The sequence below is a fragment of the Liolophura sinensis genome, chromosome 10 (assembly GCF_032854445.1).
Source record: "Liolophura sinensis isolate JHLJ2023 chromosome 10, CUHK_Ljap_v2, whole genome shotgun sequence".
In the NCBI taxonomy this organism is placed as follows: Eukaryota; Metazoa; Mollusca; class Polyplacophora; order Chitonida; family Chitonidae; genus Liolophura; species Liolophura sinensis.
The window spans coordinates 9811951-9835017 of NC_088304.1; the positions used below are offsets into that span (position 1 = coordinate 9811951).

Below are 23067 nucleotides of genomic sequence, written 5' to 3' on the forward strand. Positions count from 1 at the left end.
TCAAACACTGTTGATATTAAATTGCTGTCTGTAACACTTAAAAGGCTGGGTGACTGTTTTGGCCTTACGTCATAACACTGTTAACACTAAATTGCTCTCCTTAACACCTGAAAGCAGTATGACTCTGTTAAAGCCTGACGTCAAGATATTTTTAAAACTAAAAAGTTGACTTTAACACTTATAAAACATGTCAGGACACTGTTAAAACTAAAGCCTTGTCCATAATACTTAAAAGGACGGAAGACTCGGTTGTGGCTTTAACAGTGGATGATCATCAGGTACATAGACCTATACACGTTTTCGAGATGCAGCAGTTTCTTCTGGGTGTTTCCTTCACCCAAATACGTGGTATATAAGTGAAACATTCTTCATAAGGGTGTAAAAGGGCATTTTTAAAAAGAAATAATCAACTGAACTATTCATCTAAAAGGGTTGGCCTCGTGGTTACCATGGTAGTGCAACCTAATGTCCCAGAAACCTCTCACCTATGCGAGCTGGAAGTCCACCTCGTGCTGGCTTCCTGTCCAGTTGTATGTGGCAAGGTCTGACAGCAATCTGCGGATGGTCGTGGGTTTCCCACGGGCCCTGCTCGGTTTCTCCGACCATAATGCTGGGCTTTTGTCCTATAATTGGAATAATCTTCAGTACAGGGTTAAACTCCAATCAACTAAAAAAAATCATTGAATACCCCATTCTTTGGGATTTGCAGGTAAAAATAGAGGTTTTCAAGGACGGTGTGAGGAAATCTTGGATGATATTCGACGGCCTCGACTCAGACATTACCAACTGGATGTCCCAAGAGCGTTTGATTGATTCAATGTACAGCGACATGAAATTAGGGAGCTATGAAAAATTTTCAGTGAGAGGGTTAGTTCATTTATTTATTTATTTTATTACTGTTAAATGGCGTGTTTAAGAATGTACTTATTTATTTAGCCACACTAGGTCATTAAGTTTTCACTTACAAGTTGGTGGTCATTTTTATATTACGCATGAAACCAGATTGCCTTAGGTAAACCACCGACCCTTGGTAAGTTACAGGCTAACTTTCCCCCGTGTGACGACTAGACATGCATAACACATTGGTGTATAAAACGAAAAGATGTAAACTTCTCGGTAAAGTCTTCTATGTAGCCTGTATAGCTACCGCTGATTTGTGCCACTTCATTAGAGGGTGTATCATGAAAGACATAAGCACGTAACCTTACATCATGCGTGAGAGGGTTGAGCCTGAAATGTGGTATATCTGAAGTAGTACAGTAATTGACTGTTCAGTAATAGTTGCAACTTCTCGTAACAACGCCCCCTAGCACTATGGCCTAAGCGGAATTCATTAAAAATAAAGCAGTGATGTTCACTGAAATGGATGGATGTCCCACAACACATCTGATGTCCCACAACACATCTGATGTCCCACAACACATCTGGTGTCCCACAACACATCTGATGTCCCACAACACATCTGATGTCCCACAACACATCTGGTGTCCCACCACACCTTCTCCTGACGTTACTTTTCGTATCTGGTAGTTTAATACAATATGTGAGCTATATTTAACACAATAATCAACTGCAGTGACAATGTCGTATACCACAAAAACAGAATACATTCTAGCATTACTCAGAAAACAGACTTTCTGTTCAAATTCAACGAATTATTTTTGGTAAAGTCGTAACATTTGGTCTCCAAACAACTCTGATTAAAACATTTTTTCCCTTTTCCGTCAGGGATCGGAGTTACCCGATCAGCTTCATCACGTTTCGCCATTACGGCCCAACTTGTGCAGACGACTGTGGATATTTGCTTGTTTCCGACTCCGAAGCCGGAAGTTCTCCATGTGCTTACCCAACTGCCTACCCTCGACCGTTCTTCCTGTATGGAAAGAAGACCGATTCCTGTAGCCTGTATGCGTCCCAAGGTTCGTATGAGCGTATTTAAAGGAAAGGACCTCCAAAAATCGAAGTAGGCATCATTAAATAGATCACTTAAAACTCTAGATAATCATAGTCCTACTTTGATTTGTTTTCTTAGATTTTTGTGAGGAGAGTTAAAGGCGTTCAAACATTTGAATTCTAAGGTGAACTTTATGGACCATACTGTCAGAGGTTAGGAACTCTGACGTCACAGGAAGTGTTTTCAACTCTAGTTAACAACACTGAATGTTGGGATAACTCTATTACTTATGAGTAAAAGATTACTGAAATAATGTTCCCAAAAATTCCTTCCTTCTGGTCAACATCAGGAAAAAAGGTAATCTAATGTCAGAGTTCCTAGATACCGTCAGCATGGCTCATAAAGCCCAGTATAGTTTTCAAATATTTGAAAACCTTTCACACTCTAAAAAAATCTGAAACAATTAATGAAAGTATTTTTACGCATAGTTTTCAGTTGTCTGTATGATGAACCTTACTTCATATTTTAGCTTCCGTTTACTTTAATATGGTTGAATTATTTGATTGTTGTTTAACGCCATGCATACTGAACATTTTTTCCACTAATTTTATTCGCCTATATTCACGAGCAAAGAAGCCATCCCTATGCAAGGCGTTAAACAACAATCAAATAAGCTAAAATATGAAGTAAAGTTGACAGCGCCAATATCGAAGCACAACTATGACGTTCCTCTCCCAGTCTTCGCCTTCTACAAAAACTATAGATGTAAGAAAAATGTGTTCCGTGAAGAATGTCTTATCGGTCTTGTCTCGGATGTATGTCTTTTGAGTTGCTTGTACGGTATACGTCTGGGAGTCACCTGGTTTAAATGTAAGAGGCAAAGAATAATAAAAAAAATAAATAAACTACCAGGCAAAAGAAAGGTTTCACCCACTTTTTCAGCCCATAAAACAAAAACAAAGGTAGATATAAGAATTAAGAAAGATTGGTTTATAAACAGAAATCATTGTGAAATATTCTCTCAAAAGGGCTTTAAAATATTGCCATTCAATTGGCCACAAAACAAAATGAAAGAGACAAGGGGTCAGAAGAAAAAATTACACAAATGTAAAGTTAACTGGCAAGTGCATGTAAAGTCACAGTATCCACAGAAACGAAGGACTACAGTCATCAGTAGCGAGTGTGGCCACCCTGGGCATCAATGCAAGCAAGCACACGCCTCCGCATTGACGTCGTCAGTCACCGGATGACGTCAACAGGGATAACGTTCCATACGTTTAACAGAGCTTGCTCAAGTTCCTGTTGGTTAGTTGGAGGAGACACCAGCTGTCTCAAACGGCGGTCAAGGTGATTCCAGACATGCTCAATGGGGTTCATGTCTGTTGAGTTGGCTGGCCAGGGCAACACGATGACGTTTGCGGTCTCGAGGTAGTCTGTAACAATGCGGGCAGTGTGAGGTCTTGCGTTGTCGTGTTGCAAGATCGATCCTCTTGGCTGTCGTTGGAGGAAAGGAACGACGACAGGTCGCAGTACCTCATCAACGTATCGCTGGCCAGTCAGATTACCTTGCACAATAACCAGCTGCGTCTTCATTTGGTCACAAATCCCTCCCCAAACCATGACGCCTCCGCCTCCAAACGGATAAACCTCTCTTACGCAGTTTGGCGCGAGACGCTCGCCTCTTCGTCGGAAAACTCGAACTCTGTCATCGTTCCTGAATAGACAGAACCTGCTCTCGTCTGTAAACAGCACTCTCGCCCAGTCACGTCGCTGCCACCGACGTACAATACGTGCCCATCGCAATCTGCGTTCACGGTGTAAAAGGGTCAAGGCCATCCCACGGTAAAGTCGTAAACCAGCTGAACGACGCAGTGTTGTTCTGGCGCTGATGACATGGTCTAGTGCCGTCGCCGCTGTTGACGTCGCCGTGACGAATCGGTTTTGGAGGTGGATTTGCCGGATGTAGCGATCTTCAGCCGCAGTTGTTACCCTCGGTCTTCCCGATCTTGGTCTGTCTTGGGTCTGGCCTGTCTGCTGACAGCGTATCAACAACCTCCTGATGGTGGTTTGGCTGCAGTTGAACGTTCTTGCAATGTGACGTTGCGAGACTACCATGGTGGACATGCCGATGGTCTGGTTGTCTTGGCATACTGTTTGTGTTTTTTCGGTCACTGAATGTCTGCTCTTTCGAGCAAGAGTATTTATGCAACAGTACCGCACGTGCATCACGAGCCATGCCTCAAAAGGACGTTTTGCATGTGGCCACAATTTCACAATTCCAATTGCTGCGTTCGTGACGATGCGTTCTGGTAGAGGAAACGATGCAGTCATACACTAAGTCCTGCTTAGAATCAAACCCGGAACCGCGCTTTTACTTTTTTTTATGACAAAAAATACGGTGAAACCTTTCTTTTGCCTGGTAGTTTAGTATAAAATAATACATCTAAAATTAATGGAAATCAGTTTGTAAATCACCGGTTGTTTGCTGTAACACTGGTGCAGATTACAATTTTAGACTCCTCGCGTATAGCAGATTAAAGTTTTATTCGGCTTGACCCTTTTGCCTAATTCTGTTGCGAATATGTTGGTGAAACTGGGTAGGACTAACCCGTTTCAAAAAACACTTTCCGTTTTCAGGTAAGATTTTATAAGTTCAATAAAGATGATCTGTCAAAGAATTACAATTATAGGTACTAGTCTCTTGTCTGTTATAAGTAGTACCTGTATTTACTCAAATTTCCAAACGGTTCACTCATTAAGCATACAGATTTATTCAGTTTTCGAAATCTATGTTGAAGATATTCACTGCAGTCCAATGAAAAAAAAGATATTGTGTTTTTGTTCACAGATGCTGGCGTCGGTGATCGCTTTGTGATATCAGTAAAGATATGCGAAAAAGACGGTCACAGACGATGATGGAAGCTAACATTTTGCTCCTCCATGGATCTAGCCTACACAGCGTTTCATGAACTGAGAAGACGGTTTCTGCAACGATCGAACTGATCATCAGGGAATAAAATTATACAGTGCATCTGCATGATCATTAAAATTTACCACACTGGTTTAAAAATACCAATACCACATATCTTGTCAGATTTCGCGCGTTGTATTTAAACTATGAAATTAGCAAGAAAATTTCAATAATCCGTTTTGGAAGAAACATACATGTATGTAAGTATTTTCTGATTGTTTACGATAGTTAAATGTTAAAAATGTATTTAGGCTATTTTATGCCCCATTGTAAAAATTATTTCATGGTTGTTTGGGTGATGTAAAGCCGATTTTTACTGATACAAGAATGTTGTAAAATCTGAGAATATTTATGGTAATCTTATCCAGCCAAATACTTATTATTTTCGCGATAATTCGTTCCTCTCACCCCTTCTTGTTTCCACAAATACATTCGACAAAATTTCAACCCGATGCATTCCTCGATGATGCATGGCATTCAACTGTATAATTCATACACAGGGCTAGTTCACTGTCACTTTGCTGCATTGTGAGTTACTTTCAAGAGTCGTTAAAAGTGTAGACATTTTATATGTAGGACATTAAGAAATATACCTTTATAAGGTTGAACATTTTCTGTATGTATGTAGTGACTAAAATACAATATCCGACAGAAAAAAATGAAATAAAACCTTTGTTAGGTTTGAATAAAGTAAGTTTATTTGTACACTGCTTTGGATAGACTGTTCAGAAATACTGGTTATCAAACTGGTTTCGAACTCTCTCGCTTTGTCCTGCACATATGGAGATATTTGAAGCAACACCTAACCGGTGAAATATGGCCTCTTGAAAGTTCTATCCGAGTTAGGGTTTACTGTTAATGTAAATGCTTTAACAGTGGCAAAGGCGAGGTAAAAGGTTTACGGAGCCGTAAAAGGGACATGTCGGTTTTTTATTTTTTCCGCTTTTGAACTGGCAGTTTTTCATTTCTTTAAGTAGGTTCCAAAAAAAAAAAAAAAAAAAAAAAACCAAGAGCTTCCAGAAAGAGGGATCGGGTGGTAGTTTCACTTTTTTAAGCAGGAGAAAAAAAAAGGAAAAGAAAAACGTAATCCGACTGATTGCTGACAGATTGCTCACGTACGGCCGGAGAGTACCCCCAGCGACCTCACTGATGAGAGGCTTCTGCGTCATTGCGCCGCGCGGGTACACTAACTACCTCGGCAACGTAGGCCCCCATCATATTACATAAGTAATGACTGTGTAATGGCTGACTATAACAGATAAAGCAATTCGCCACAAATGAAGAAGCTTAAATTTCACATTCGTTTTTACCAGTACTTAATTCTAATAAGGTTTTTATATTCATTCGCTGGTTCAGACAGTTAAACCACTGGTTCGCTGGAACTGTGACCAATGAGGTCGCAGGTTCGAATCCAGCTCATGCTTTTGAGCTGCGGCTTTACAACAGGAGGCTTGTCAGGTGCTTTCCTCCACACATAAATCCGATCGACATTGTATATTTATTCGATGGTTCAGACGGTTAAACCCCTTGCTCGCTGCAACTATCAGGTCTGTGACCAGTGAGGTCGCGTGTTCGAATCCAGCTTATGCTTCTTGGACTGCGGCTTTACGACAGGAGGCTTGTCAGGTGCTTTCCTCCACACATAAATCCGATCGACATTGTATAAGGGAAAGACTTTTGGATATGGCGTGAAACACAAATTATCAAACAAATAAATGAATAAATCAAGATTTTGGCGGGTGGAAGAAACAGAGCAGAGTGTGAATGAGTGTAACGGCCGCACTTCCTCACGTGTACACGAATGAGTAGAAATCAGGAGACCTGGGATCAAACCCTGGTCGGGTCATACCAAAGGCTTTAAAATGATACTTACTGTTGCCTCGCTTGGTGTTCAGCACTGAGAGATTAGAGCAGGGATACAGACTGATTGGCCCGGTGTTAATATAATGCGACTGAGTTGGGTGTAATGTCTGGTCTCTTCGGTTAGATACGGCACTTTGGCGGCACGGCCTCGCCCTACCACAAGATGACATGGTATATGTACACACCTAATGACTCTTCGTCGTCCTGTGGCTGAAACATTGTTAAGTACGAACACCAAGCATGCATGCATGCATGCATGCCTGCCTGCCTGCCTACCTACCTACCTACCTACCTACCTACCTACCTACCTACCTACCTACCTACCTACCTACCTACCTACCTACCTACCTACCTACATACATACATACATACATACATACATACATACATACATACATACATACATACATACATACATACATACATGAATGATACACAGTCAAACCACAGCCATCCATGCCTAATCGACGCTTGTCGTTTGTACGTGAGAAACTACAAGCAAAACAAATAACAATTGGCATATTAAGTTCTTTTACGCCGTGCTCAAGACTGTCTCATGTATATGACTGTGGCTATCATTATGGTGAGAGGAAACCTCGCAGAGCCCGGCGGAAACCTACTACGATTCGCACGTTGAGGGCAGATCTTTAAACGTGCTTTAATCCTAAACACTCATGGGTCACGCTGTCTTTCAGATAACGCTTTGGACTTATCAACCCCAGAGGTCAAGGTCGCCTTGTGAGCTGCACCTATCGGCGGACACCTGCCAGACATTCGTGGGTCACGCTGTCTTTTAGATATCGCTTTAGATTCATCAACCCCAGAGGTCAAGGTCGACTTGTCAGCTGTACCTAGCTCTGGACACCTGCTAGACGACAAACTGGAGATTTCCATGCCTCCACTGGGGAAAACCACGACCATCCGCAGGTTGCTGCAGCCCTTCACACCAACGAAAAAAGCCTGGTACAAGGAGACACTGTTGCGGTATTCGTGAAATAATGTTAAAAATGACGTCATACCACAATTAAACAAACAACAGATATGAAGACAACCCATACGATTGTGTGACAGTACCATGATTTAAAGTCACTTGTGATTTGTTACTTCCAGAGGCTTTTCTCTGCATACTACATTAAAGTTTGGAGAAAACATAAACATTACAGAGAATTCAGATGAAAAAGTGCGAAATGTTAGTTCTAAATGTGGTTTCCATACTTTTTTTGGCGATTTTGAAGGGAATAAGATATTTGAAACTAACATTTGTCTGGTGGGTAATTGGGAACACCTCGTGCTATATTGTCTTTATGTGATAATGTCATAAATGAGGAAATAACACATGTTTGATAAATTTGTTTGCACTAGAATTTGATCTGCTATAACATGAGTATAACTTGGATTTTGGTCATATTTATATTTTTAATATATTCATAACTATTATCATAATTCAGATGAAATGCATCTGTATGGATATAAACAATAGATTTATATTAAAATAACTTTATTAGACATGCATCACATCTTTACTTAGAAAAGTATTATGTAAAGACTATATATACCAAGGGGGGGGGGATCGAAAAAAATATTATAGACGATATTTGCAAGTAACTTTAGCACGCTATTTCATCAGATATTTTGGATCAGCTTTTATTTATGTGAGATCACTTTAACAGTCCCACCAGTATCAGCTATGTTTTTTGTCATTATAGAATTTCAGCGGTTGTGAATACGATCAGTCCATATTTGGACGCGATAGATTTGAGGGTGGGTGGGTCATCATAAAAAATCCATAAATTAATATTTTATAATTATTTATTTATTGGTTTTAAAAAGATGACTCTCTTGTAAGGAAATATGGACAGAGCGTCTAGAATCACTGATGCTCTTCTTCATTACTGTGTCTAATTCCTCTTAATCCGGGTCTAGCGACTGTATATTCATCGTGTTGAATTAGAGCCCCACGTTGGATGAACAGTTGCCATGAAAGCACAGCTGAGATACATGTTTTGTTATCGACAACTGAGATACTAGCATGGTACACGATTTGAATACACATTTCACTCAGTCGCCTAGAACATGCCTTGCGTCTTTCCAACATCGCTGAAAACTGATGACTGCTTCTCTTTGCATGATTCCGCCCTAAGTTCGTACTTTACATATTTTCTTACTTCTTTGGTGGTTTGTGTTACATGTCGTTTTAGGAATTGGATTTGCGATTATTGACCTGAAACGCCGTTATCGGTTGAAGACTGGTACATGAATTGTGATAGACTTAACACACTGATCATAAATATGTCACATATACTATGACAGGTTTATGGATAAGACTACCAGGGTATTTGGAGGAAACCACCCGACCTTTGGCCAAAAAACCGCTCGCTTATTGCCACCAAGATCACGAAGAACGGTGTAAGCTCGAGAATCTTGCAGGACTCGGTGTCCAAGGCTAGGTTGTACCTTAACCTTTTGGGTCCTTGCGATTCAAAGACAACCATATTGCCCCTAAATGTACTGCATCAAACAAACAAAAATACTAAAATAAAATACAGTGTTATATAAAATGCAGAAATTGGTCACAACCGAGGAAGGAAATGAAGGCCTGTGTAGGTTACTGCTTAGGGTGCCAGCACAGTGCAAAGATTCATAAGCCTCTAACCACTGCGATCAATGTCAAACTCATGTGAATTAAATGTAGAGGAATTCAAGTCCTCTCCTGTCGTAAGTGGGAAGGCCTGACAGCAACCTGGGGGTGATCATGGGTTTTCCCCGTCTTCGTCGAATTCCCCCCCCCCCCCCCACATAATGTTGGCTGCCGTCGCATCAGTGAAATATTCTTAAGTGGGGCGTAAAACTCCAATCAAATAAGGAAAGAAAGAATGAAAGAAAGAAAGAAGGAAGGAAATTATGGAGCCGTAAAACGGATATGGCGTGTTTCCTGTTTGTTTTTTTTTTTGTTTTTTTTTTCTTAAAAGAGAAGAAAAACACCCGATCCCTTCTTCTGGGAGTTTGATTTCCTTTTTTTATTTTTTAGACTGCTTAAAAAAAGAAAAACTCCCACCCGAACTCTTTCTCTGGGAGTTTTCTTTTTGTTTGCAAAAGTGGGAAAGAAATGCACAGTTAGAAAAAACAAACGTCACATCCCTTTCACGGTTTCGTTCTCTTACGACCACGAATGAAATGGATACATTTGGCAAATAGTTAAGTAAATCAACAAAGAAGCAAATCGTTAAATAAAAAATAAACTCGACTTGTTTATTTACTTATTTGTTTACTTAAACAACTTTTGTTTATTGTTTATTTACTAAGGGCACTGTTCCACAGGGCAGCAGTCCGTGGAGGTTGCTGGGTCTCTAGTAGGTTTGAACACTCCCACACATCCGGGTCTGTATACCATGGGAGAGCACCTAGACGAAACACGGTAAATAACCGACTTTATCATTTGGTATTTACTGGGCCTGTGTTTAACGCTGCACTTAAGAAATCTTCGCCTATAAGTTGGTTTTCAACAATTTAACGTTAAAGAAGTAGGCTAAGCCCCACCGGTTAAATACTGTTATAAGTGCCAATGAATTGGATATACCGCTTATGAATGTAGATTGCAAAGGCGATGATCATGCATGTTTGGCCTGCCCAAATGCTAAGGACCTAAACTGTTACAACTGTAACAGTAATCATTAGGCAGGCCGGTAAATAAAGAGACACGCAAAGCGCAAGTAATTAAATATCTCAAGAAGTCTCTTATACAGATTGTAACGGATTACAGCATAAAGAACTGATATATATGCTTAAACAGAAACAACTTACAGGATCCCCAGCCCCATCATGGGTTAAGCTTAATTACATAAAAAAATATATACTGCGCTGATGGTAATTGCAATTTATTACATCTTGTCATTGGTCTGGATAGTCTCGATATGTTGTGTTGCCATCAAATTTAATAAACATTTACTGGAAAGCATTGCAAAAGACCACGCCTTGGGGATAGTTAGCCCACCACAAGAATCCTACTTTTGGCAGGCATACTATATATTTTAAAAAAAAGTCTAGCATGAAATAGCTAATGGCTTTGTAATAGATATACTCACTATACTGTTTTTTCAGAATTACACAAGTGGGATTCACGTGAATAAGCAATCAACATTGATTATATAAATACCGCCATCACCATAAAGGAACAAAATAATGACCAAACTTACATGTCCACGCACCCTATACCTCCTGACTCGAAACAAGTGCAATGCGCGGTACAACCGTCCTCGAACACCCCAAGAGGGGTAGTGTTTTACCGTAGTAGACACAGACTGTAAATGAGAGGCGTTGACGTCACTTTGTGCAAATTCATGAGTCTGGACTCTCTTCACACTCACGAATTTTGCTATCTTACTTGTACAGCAATATACCGAAGTGTCCTACATACGACGTATGCATATCTCGCCTTGTGGCATGTTAGATCCCGTGTGCTACGTGACGATTTCAATCAACGTCACAAGTTATTACAGCAAAAACTATTGTAGCAAGATTATTCCATCAAACGCATTCATTCTTAGTTTACAATTAATATAATATAATTCTCTTGAAAGTAAAAATGGACAGGAGCGTCAGGATCTCTGGCACTCTGCTGCATAACTGTGTCAAATCCCGTTTAACTTGCAGCTATAGCAAACTATATATTCCATCGTGTTGAAATAGATCGCTAAATTGAATATATAAACATTTGCACTCAAAGCGCAGCTGAGATACATATATTGATAATCATCACTTTTCTACTAGGCATGGTACATGATTTGAATACAGATTTCAGTCATTTGCCTAGAAGACATCATGCGACTTTCCAACATCGCTGAAATTTGCTGATTGCTTCTCCATAATTTCGGACTTGTTTGGTGACTTGTCTTAGACGACGTTTTAGAAATCGGCCTTGCCATTATACAACTAAAATAATGTTAGATCCAATATTTTGGTAGTGGTGGTAGGATAAGTAGATAGGCCATCGTACCACTCTCGCTCTGAAAGATTGCTCACAGTGACAGGTCTACGGCGGAAGACCACGACGGCCTCCAAGATGTGGATTTTCACGCTGTTCTATACAGGTGTAGACCATGAAAAAGGCGATTTAAAAAAATAGTCATTATTAACCATGGGTCTTCTGTAGTTTTTCATACTGAATGTGATGACAACAAAGCATTTTAAGTTATTCTAGATCAGTGGCGTATAATAAATTGCAATTAAAATTACCGCATTTTTGTTCCTCTTAACTCTTCTTAAGCCATGGGGCTAGAGGGCGTGTAAATTGCTACTATTCAGGCATACACGTGTACATGAACAGTCAGAACAAACTGCTAACAGAATAAATTGACAAGAGGTCGGATTTCACCGGTAATAGGTGTGACGCTTATATTGTCTGTCTTTTTAATGTCCACGTCACACTGTGCTGTAGCACCAGGGAGATGCCACTGCACGGACAGTATTTCGAACTCCGCGCCAACTCATGCTTTCTGACATGTGTGCAGAATGCGAAGGCGATGACACGTCCATGTGAATCTATGCGTCGAAACAGGCATTCGCACACCAGCCATCAACCAATAAGGACGTTCCAGGTCAATAACCTCAAGGCCCATTCCCCAAAACGACGTATAACAGAAACCACCAAAGAACTAAGAAAGTATATAAAGTACAAAAATAGGACGGAATTATGCAAAGAGAAGCAGTCAACAGCCATTGATGTTGGAAAGACACAAGGTATGCTCTGTGCGAATGAGTTAAATCAGTATTCAAATCGTGTACCATTCTAAAATATCTGTTGTCGACAGCAAAATATGAATCTCAGTTGCGCTTTGATGGCAACTGTTCTTATATCCAAGGTGGCGATCTAATTCAACACGATGAATATAGCGCCCCTGAAGACTGGGTTGCGATAGAAGTAGACGTTCCAATGATTTTCTTGCGCTTGGATGAACACTTTGGGAACACACAACTTTGTTGCTTTATCCTAGCAGCGCACACTACCCTGTGTCTACACAAGTCAAACATTCTTGCTTATGTCCCATGTAAGATCATGTAATGCCCAATCCTTTTCATTCAGCAGAGGCTATACTATGAGCGAGTCAATTTCGTGATCTAATGGATTAAGCTTTTCGTTAAGTTGTTGCTTCGTCCATGGAGACACTAAGACGTGTTTGTTAATCTTGTCTTACAAAATCTCGCACTAACTACGTCCTTGTTGTCTACTGATCAGAGCAAAGGAAGGCTACGTTAGCAGTAAAACGCCCAATGTCCGCCTAGAGTTTCTGCTCTTATAGAATACCATTATTATCATGCAGCGTCAGTGACAGTTGACGCTCATTGTGGGAGTTCTCAAAGCGCATGTGCCATTTTTCATGAATGCAGTGGTATCTTTCTGGCGCTGTGACAGAATGTGATGAGGACATTTTATCGCTTCTCGTTAAATCCATATGATGTAAGCCACATAAGCTTTGTTCTGTTCTGTTTTTTACCAAGAATGTATGACTGGGCTTTAGTGGGATATTTATTAAGACAGACAGCTGATGGATGCCTGTCCCAAAATATAGTCTTACGATATGCTGACACTTACAACTGAAACATCCAATGAGAAACCGCGTACGTACTTGGTCGCACCGGACTATCATTGGAAATGTATGTATGTATATCATCCATGTGGGAGCGGCCGTGGCCGAGTGTGGTTAAAGGTGCATGCCTTTCAATCGCTATGACCGCTATGACACACCAGGCGCGCGATCAATGAATGAAAGGAGAGGGAGGGGGAGGGGTGGTTTGAACTCGGGAGGTGGGGGGGGGGGGGGGGCTAGTATGGCTGGTGTAGCTAATTAATTCTTTTTCTCTTTGAAAAATTTTCAAAATATATAACTTACTCTTATTCCAATGTATATAACTGTAGGAACTCTCCCCATGTGCCGTAGGCGATAAACATGCTAAATCAAAAAGTTGTTAAAGCGAAAACAAAGCATTGCTTTCATATCTTTGAGTTTCGATTTAGGGTTAGTTTCAAATCGTGGGAATAAAGTCATACGGTAGATATTAAAAGTCGTCTAAAACAACTCCTATTGTAAAGGGTCGTATTTTAAACGAGAGCAGTTTGTGTCACACGTATGAGGTGAAATCTGGCCTCTTGTCAGTTTACCTTTGCACTGATCTGGGCGCCTGTATCACGAAGTCAACATGGGATATTTTGTGTTACATTTGACATGTGTTTTAATACATAGAAATATCTTCAGGTAACGTTAGTTTACCTCCAGTTCTCGGACACACTGCAGATAACACTAACTTTACCTCGTAAAGCTTTATCCATCTGGCGTTACATGACATTCATTCAGGTAGTCTAACCTTTAAAATGTTCAAAACTTCTTGAATGTTATCCTTAAAGACTGTACGCTGGACATATTTGACTGGTGTTTTACGCTGTACTCAAGCATATTTCACTTATAAAACCGTTGCCAGCATTGTGGTGGGTGGAAACCGGGCAGGGCCCGGGGGAAACCCACGACCATCCGCAGGTTGTTGCCAGACCTTACCACGTACGGCCGGAGAGAAAGCCAGCATGAACTCGACTTGAACTCACAGCGACAGCATTGGTGAGAGGCTCCTGGGTCATTACGCTGCGCTAGCGCGCTAACCAACTGAGCCAGGGAGGTGCCAGATATAACGCCAGCGAGTACAAGACTTTGCGAGAATAACACTCACCTGGTTTGAACGGGCTTGCTATGGTGGCGGCGAAGGTCACGTGGCTGATCACTGTTCCCAGCAGCCATACTGAGAAGACGGCAAACATGTTGAAGCTGTATAGACTGAAATAAACGTCATGATTCTGCTAAGAACGTAACCGTTGAAACGTCATGGGCCGTCGATATAGCACCCAGTCTCGGCGTTGTAGTAATAACTGTCGTGTTAGATCTTTTGAACTATCAATCTTCACATATATTTTCTTTTCCTCCCTTTGGGCCGCGTTTTAATTTTTTTCTGAGGAGGTATCAATTTGCAAGAGAGGATTCAAGGTTTCATATTAGAGTAGATACAAATATGAGTGTTTTTCACAAAATGGAGGCAGATACACACTAGGCAAAAGAAATGAAAAGTGCCGGATGACCGCCCTCTGACAGGGTGGGTTTGACCTCGACTAGCTTTTTGTCAGTTTTGTGAAAAAAAAATCATCGGCCAATCACCATCAGGAATTTGACCGGAGTTGTCTCAGACGACGAGGGTTATCGGGCCCGGAACGTTCGGGGATCCGAGATTTAGGTACAGTGCTGTGAGAGAAAATGTTAACATGTATATAAATGGAAGCTTAATTGTGAGCTTGGATAAGTATACCCATAGTTGACAAACAACATGTATTTATTTATTTATTTATTTGATAGTTTTTTTTACACCATACTCAAAAATATTTCGACGGCGTCCAGCATTATGGTTTCGGAGGAAACCCACGACCATCCGCAGGTTGGTGGCAGACTATCTCACGTACAACCAGAGAGAAAGCCAGCATGGGTTGGACGTGAACTCACAGCGAGCATGTATTTAATAGACAGCACTTCGTACCTACCTGGATACGGAAAGACCTGTTTTTCCTCCTAACTTCCAAACTGTCAATCCCTTGTATTACGAAAATCGGTTAAATGTTAGAAAAGAAAACAGTTATCTTTTACGTAATCATCCGAGCCTGGTTTTTTTTTTTTTTTTTTTTTTTTGGAAGAGGGTTTGGGCGAGTGCAAGGGGAACACGAGGTGTTATTCCCATGCCTTGTGAATGTCACAGACGGGTCATACGGTTTCCACACACCTAATCTTATCTTATGCTCCCTGCGACCGCTTCTGTAGTCACATGGGCCTCGAAGCCTCGAGGTCCTAACCAAAATCCATGGGTTTAAAAGGGATCTGTTTATTGTGTGGTGCAGTTGCAGGATTATAAGGTATTAGCTGCACGAGGAGATCAGCTGATCTGACGATGCACTGACGTACTGAATAGAACTGAGCCACGCTGACTAGTGGTATTAAATGGTATGTCCAACCATTGAGGTATTTTAAGAATCTATAATTATCTATATGTATCTATGTATACCTCCATGGTCCAACGGATCTGTTACTATCGGCTACTAAAACATTAGGTTTTAAAAGATGCCGTTGTTAGATTTTAGGACCTACATTCATGATGTGAAGATGAATGTGCTGTAACGTAGAGGATGGCATGGATTTTTCTTCTAACTCCGACGAGAGCAAGCCTGTAATTACGAACCTAATTTCGGTAAATTGGAGCAGTACACTGGTTTGTGTTCGGCAATGTTTGTGTTACAAAGACAGAAATTCTCAAATTTCCCGAAAAAATTAAGTCGGCCCGAATTTAGCCAGTCGGTCACCTTACCCGCCAAAAATACTTTTTTAAATCATGCCCTGGCCGAATCACTGGAAATGTGACCATTTTGCATCATGCGGCTAAAGAGTGCGAACAGATCATGGCCTGGCCGAATCAATGGAAACATACCACAGCAGTGCACTCTAAAAGTTGAACTATTTCGGTAAATCGGCGACGATTTTCACCACTTCAGAAATGCCCTCACAGGACTCTTTGCTTTGCTTTCAACCCTCCAAAATGGTATTTGTTGTTGCCTCGCTGGCGCTAAGGACTCTTTGCTTTGCTTTCAAACCCCCAAAATGGTATTTGTTGTTGCCTCGCTTAGCGCTCAGCACTGAGGGGTTAAATCAAGGAAACCTAACAGGACTGGTTGCTGCGGTGTCAGTATAATGTAACTGGGTGGAGTGTCAAGTCTGGTGTCTTTGGCATGATACTTCGGTCGCGGCAGCACTTTGACGGCATGGATCCGCCCTGCCACAAGAAGATACGGTATATACACACACCTAATGACTCCTCGTCGTCATATGACTGAAAAATTGTTAAGTACGACCTAAAACATCAAGCATACGTACGTACATCCACATTCAGCCCCCTCCTGAAAAGGGAAATATTCTTGAGCAAGTAAATAAACTAATTACATAGGTATAAGTGATTCTATCAGTCACGCTGATTAGACAAATCATTATGCACAGTCCATATTTCATATATTTTATTATCCATATTGTTGAGTATACAACATTATAAGTGTAAATAATATTCCAACAATAAAGCAATGAGAAATGTTCAATTAGTATTTTGCTAAATACAAACGAGGGTTTGGCCCATGTACAGTGATTCGACCGATCTGGCTGTATTAGCAGGGATATCTGTAAGTAAGCTTCATAAAACAAGCCCATGTAGGGGCTATTTTTACGATGGGGGAATCCCTCGGAATTGTTTCAGGCCAGACAAACCCAGTAATTCGCTACCATCATGTTTACATACAACACACTATCATCTCACACGTCGACGTTGCTTTAATTCCTGTTACATCAGCATTTGCCACTGTAATCAGTGAGCTTTACGGTTTGGCCAGCATGACTTTGCATTTTGCAGACACCATATGTAATGCCGCTAGTTGTATATGGCACAAAGTTTTGCAATGCACAACCTGCTTGTATCCGAAGAATAAAAGCACCATATATTATTCACACTTGGTTTACATGATAATTTTCGTTCATTGATCACGCGCTGCATCATCTTTTTTTCAAAATAAATACAAATATTCAGCTGTAACATACACGTCGTTATTGTTGAAAACGGTACACTATTGCAAGTGCCTTAATGTTTGCGTGCGCATGGTCAGGATCCCAAAGTTGCTCACGTACCTGTACACAAGATGGCCCGAGTTCTGTCATGGTTAAGGGTGAAGTCACCAGCAAAAGGATCTAAATTAACCAACTTTGAAGTCTTAATTACAGTTAAACGTCATGATGATGGTTTTCACGAAAATTAGGCTCGCCCAGTCACAGGTCTACAGGCTTCTCTGAGAAACTTTTATTAAAGAAATTAGTAATAATTCCTATAATTTGATGAGTTCAAGATATAACCCTCGAAGAAACTTAACCACCATTGTATGCAAGTGACGTATATTCTTTAGTACGGGATCAAAAAGCACCTGTCAAAGGAAATTTCACGTATTTGTGACTGGTACCTTTCTGGATCAAACACTTCCGGGTCAGTCCAGTAGCCATGGTGGATCATGTAAACAGGTAAAGCGACGGTCATGCCAGTTGGAATATGGATACCTTTTTATTGTGACGTCACGCTTACATACTCTGTCCATCCTGCAGAGAAATTAGAACTAATATCATCATTTTACATGGTCTTCCAGGGGTCTCTCACCAATGCGGCCGCTTTGATTTCGAATTCAGCTCCTCGCCGGTAGTGCGTGGGAATATCTGCCAACAACCTGTGAGTGGTTGTGGGTTTTTCCTCGGCCCTGCCCAATTTTCTCCCACCATAAATTCTTGAGCACGGCGTAAAACACCCATCAAATAAATATATATAATGACGAAGACGGTGATGATGATGCTTTTAATTCACACATTTGTATGCCAAGCCTAAGTGTGCCCCAACATTATTATTTTTCTCAAATTCTTTGCATCGAAACAGATATTCGTATACCAGCCGTCAACAAGAATTGGCTTTCCGTGGGTCAACAATCGCAGAACAAATTCTCAAAACAATGATGAACCCAAAACACCACTAACCACCAGAACTATGTAAGTGCGTAAAGAAAGAAATTACGTGAAAAAGTTTTCAGTGATAACAGAGAGACGGAAGGAATAATCTAGGCAAAAGCGTTATATCAGAATCCAAATGGCGTGACGTGTTGGTCCTTTATATAGTTTTGATGACGAAAATAGAACAAATGTGAAGTTGACGTGGAAATCTTCACGACAATACAGAGGCAATGGTTATGATGCTCAAAAAAGCCCTTATGAATTAAGATGGCCATGATGATAATAACAATAAACGATCATGGTGGTGGTGGTGGTGCTGCTGCTGCGGATGATGACGACGATGACGACAATGACGACGATGATGCTGATGAAGGGACAAAGAGTACATACATAATAAAGACACTAACCTTGCGATAGGAGGATTTATACGCAGTCCCTCTTGAACTACCATGTCTAGATAAGACAGCTTGCCGACAGTTTCGTAGTCAGGAACTTTTCTTTAAAAAATATAAAAACATTTTGATATAAAGTTTGGTTTTAACGCTTTAATGTCTTCTCTTGGAACTTTGGTGCCATCAAAAGTAAGGAGCCTTTTAAAGCAAAATAAAGCGGTCGAAGCAAAAGCAACTGTTGAAAATGTACCTTTTGTTCCTGACACTAAAATTCAACCCAAATTTAAAATGGTCAAAAACTGCACAAAATCCATAATGAGCACAATACTTTCTCAATATTTTACTACTGATGGAAACGACTTCAACAACACGTGCACCTTTCTATTGGTAATCACAGCTGAACATAGGGGTACAGTAGGTGAATCACCAATATGAGTGAGAGTGACTGACAGGTCACGGGTGACTTACATACGGGTAGTGCTCGAGTAATCTCAATAAAAAATTTGTCCATGTGGTCAGGAATCAGGGCCAGGTGGTAGAACAGGTGTGTGAGTGAGTGAATGGTGACTTACATCCGGGTAGTGCTCGTCAATCTCGGCGATAAGCCTGTCCATGTGGTCAGGATTCATGGCCAGGTGGTAGAGCAGGTGGGCCAGTGTTGAAGCTCTCGTATCGTAACCCGCTATGAACAGCTTTAGCGTGATCTCTCCAGTATACCTGGAAATACCATAAGAATTCACTAGCTTTTTTGGACACTGTAAACAACTTCAGTGTGAACTCTCCAGTATACCAGGAAATGCCATAAGAATTCACTGGCTTTTTGGACACTATGAACCATTTCAGTGTGAACTTTCCAGTATACCAGGAAATACCATAAGAATTCACTAGCCTTTTTGGACACTATGAACAACTTCAGTGTGAACTCTCCAGTATACCTGGAAATACCATAAGAATTCATTAACCTTTTTGGACACCATGAACAACTTCAGTGTGAACTCTCCAGTATACCTGGAAATACCATAAGAATTCATTAGCCTTTTTGGACACTATGAACAACTTCAGTGTGAACTCTCCACTATACCAGGAAATACCATAAGAATTCACTGGCTTTTTGGGCACTATAAACCATTGCAGTGTGAACTCTCCAGTATACCAGGAAATACCATAAGAATTCATTAGACTTTTTGGACAATAAGAACAACTTCAGTGTGAACTCTCCAGTATACCTGGAAATACCATAAGAATTCATTAGCCTTTTTGGACACTATGAACAACTTCAGTGTGAACTCTCCAGTATACCAGGAAATACCATAAGAATTCATTATCTCTTTTGGACACTATGAACCATTTCAGTGTGAACTCTCCAGTATACCTGGAAATACCATAAGAATTCATTACCTCTTTTGGACACTATGAACAACTTCAGTGTGAGCTCTCCAGTATACCTGGAAATACCATAAGAATTCATTACCTTTTTTAGACACCATGAACAATTTCAGTGTGAACTCTCCAGTATACCTGGATATGCCATAAGAATCCATTTGTCTTTTTGGACACTGTGAACAATTTCAGTGTGAACTCTCCGGTATACCTGGAAATACCAGGTATACGTCTTATAAACTGTACACCGCATAGAATAGTTTCACCAATACGGTCGTTGTAAGTTCAAGTCCGGCTCATGCTGACTTCTTCTCCGGCCGTAAGTTGGAAGGTCTTCAGCAATCTGCGGATGATCGTAAGTTTCCCACGGGCTCTGCCCGGTTTCCTTCAAGAAATATTCTTGAGTACGGCGTAAAACACCAATCAAATAAATAAATCAAAACATGAGATGTGGTTGTGTGTTTAAAGTCTTCTTTCAAAGGAATAGACAACGGAAAATCGTAATGCTTTTTACTTTGGAATTTTGGATTTCTCCATCTATGAATCGTCTATACCACAGATGAAGTAGTCTATAGAATCTGACAAGAACACAAAGATATCAAATACATAAATCAGAAAACAATTATTTATCTACATATCTTCCGACAAGATGGTATATTTTCGAACATGGCGTCATATATTGGTAACTTGTTTGCAGAGCCTAGCATACTGCGTACTTATTTACGTATTGGCATGTTCATAAAACAATAAACCTCACCCAAACATCCGCCCGTAAGTCTTAAACCACTCCTCGCATGCATCCAAGAATCCCTTTAAAAAATCATAGTTTTCAGTTAAAACCATATGAAGTTTAATATGACTTAAATAATGTTGGGTTTCCTCCCACCATAATGCTGGTCGCCGTGGTATAAGTGAAATATTCTTGAGTACGACGTTAAACAACAAATAAATAAATAAATAAAATTATGTTTTGCTATTCGTTACTATTTAACATACAGACTCATTAGGGGTTTCGCTGTACAGTATGACACTTCCATCTACAGTCTGTTTCTATCAGAGAGTCACCTATATTCATCTGTCTGTAAAATCAGACATACTGGCTACCAAAATTGCCTTTAGTCAGTGACAAGCTCTACACATGGATGTATTTGAAATTCATATTCTTGCTAGGAAAATGAAGTTAGAACATTTTTCTAATTCATGATGATAAACCCCATAAAGCTCGGTTTCGGCGACAAGAACCAATTGCCTCGGGTGACGTAATTATCATTCCAAAACCAGTGGCATGCCGGGTATTCGGCGGAGTTCAACACGTTTTAAAGGAGGGTGACATCAATTACCTGAACTGTTGTCGACTTTACGGTAAACCCTGTCTCTGACACTGCCATAGTTGAAATCGTTCGCACGATTTAATATAATATAAATTTAAAACATGAATTTTACTTTATCGCTTGTAGTATATGATCTCACGGCAGCATACTTTTAGAGATAGATATTCGCACAAACAGCTGTGTAGGCGGTGTTATTGCATGGAGTTTGTTCTGACCACTTGTCGCTGCAGCCACTGTAAAACAAATTACTCTCCACGCCCATTGTCCAGCATGCAACTTGTTTTGAATAATGAGGACGTCACCTGAGGCAATGAGTTCTTGGTGTCGAAACTAAGCTTACGGAGTTTAACATTATGAATTAGAAAAAGTATTCTAACTGCCATTTCTTTGTAACAACATGGACGCCCAACGTATCAATGTGTAGAGCTTGGGTTGTTATATGACGCTGGCTAAAGGCAATTTTGGTAGCGAGTATGAATGATTTTACAGACGGCTGAATATAGGCGACTCTCTAAAGAAATAGACTATAGACTGTGTGGATAATGGGAGGATAATCACAGAAACTTATACATACGACGTCAGAGTTAAGGGGCTCTCACACTTATCCGAGTTTCATCCCGGGTAGTCCCGATCTATAACTCGTTCAACTCGGCAAGAAATCTCCCAGGCAGCAACATGACAGCAGTAGCTTATTTGATGAGTCTATTAGGAGTGAATTACGAATTTGGTACGAGTGCTACAGAGCAATCTACGAGTTGTCCCGTTGTGACGATTTTGTAACCAGTTGTGACGATTTAAGTATGAATTATTTACGAATTACAAAAGTTTGATACTATTTTTGTACGAGTAATTGGGCGTTCTCCACAACTTATCCCCAATGCAGCGGGTAAATCGTGCGAAATTTGGCAGGATTGTATCACTCCCTGATTAGATAATTTATTTTATGGCTAGATAATTTATTTTATGGCTAGATGGCTGTTACAATAGGCTCTCTCTTCTTAACTTCTTTTATTTGTCGCAGAGGCAACAATTCTTACCAGGAGACGACGGAAACGTCATCGGCAGTCTGAACTACTGGCCGAAATGATAGGAGTTCGTCATGTGATCGGAACAACGTGTCGGGCTCGTAGAGAACTCGGGCTGCTCGTAGAAAGCTCTGGAAGCTCGATCGCAGCAAAATCGTATCGAACTCGGGGCAACTCGGGACAACTCGGGATTGCTCGTAATAACTCCTAATGAACTAGTACAAAACTCGTACTCCGCTTTCACATGCCTCGTGGAGAGTAGCAGAGTAACTCGCGGGTATCGTATTTTACTCGAGGGAGCCCTACAAGTATACGCGTCTAGTGCCAAGTTCAGTTTAATTAAGGTGTGGCTCGCGTAAATAACGTGAGGGTTGACAGGTACATATATGCAGTCTTGTCAAATTTCGTCAGTGAGCTTCAAGATAACTAAATAGATTATAGCTGTTAGTGAAACTATATCAAATTTCATCATAAAATCTACCCCTGAGCTCGCTCAACTTTGAGTATACATGTACGATCGACATACATTGTATTCCTGCATAAATCAGGATTCGGCTTGTGGACTAAGCAATGTTTTAATGTGATTGTATCTGAAGTGTGGTGACAAC

General features: G+C 40.6%; 1 long non-coding RNA gene across 1 annotated transcript; it reads right to left on the minus strand.

Annotated features, from left to right (window-relative positions):
* Nucleotides 1-9956: 9956 nt before the first annotated feature.
* On the minus strand, nucleotides 9957-15401 carry LOC135476092 (uncharacterized). The gene is made up of 4 exons (XR_010445093.1): nucleotides 15301-15401; nucleotides 14445-14548; nucleotides 10922-11026; nucleotides 9957-10129 (listed from the first exon to the last, which is right to left on the minus strand). It is a non-coding gene; the product is annotated as an uncharacterized LOC135476092 (long non-coding RNA).
* Nucleotides 15402-23067: the final 7666 nt, after the last annotated feature.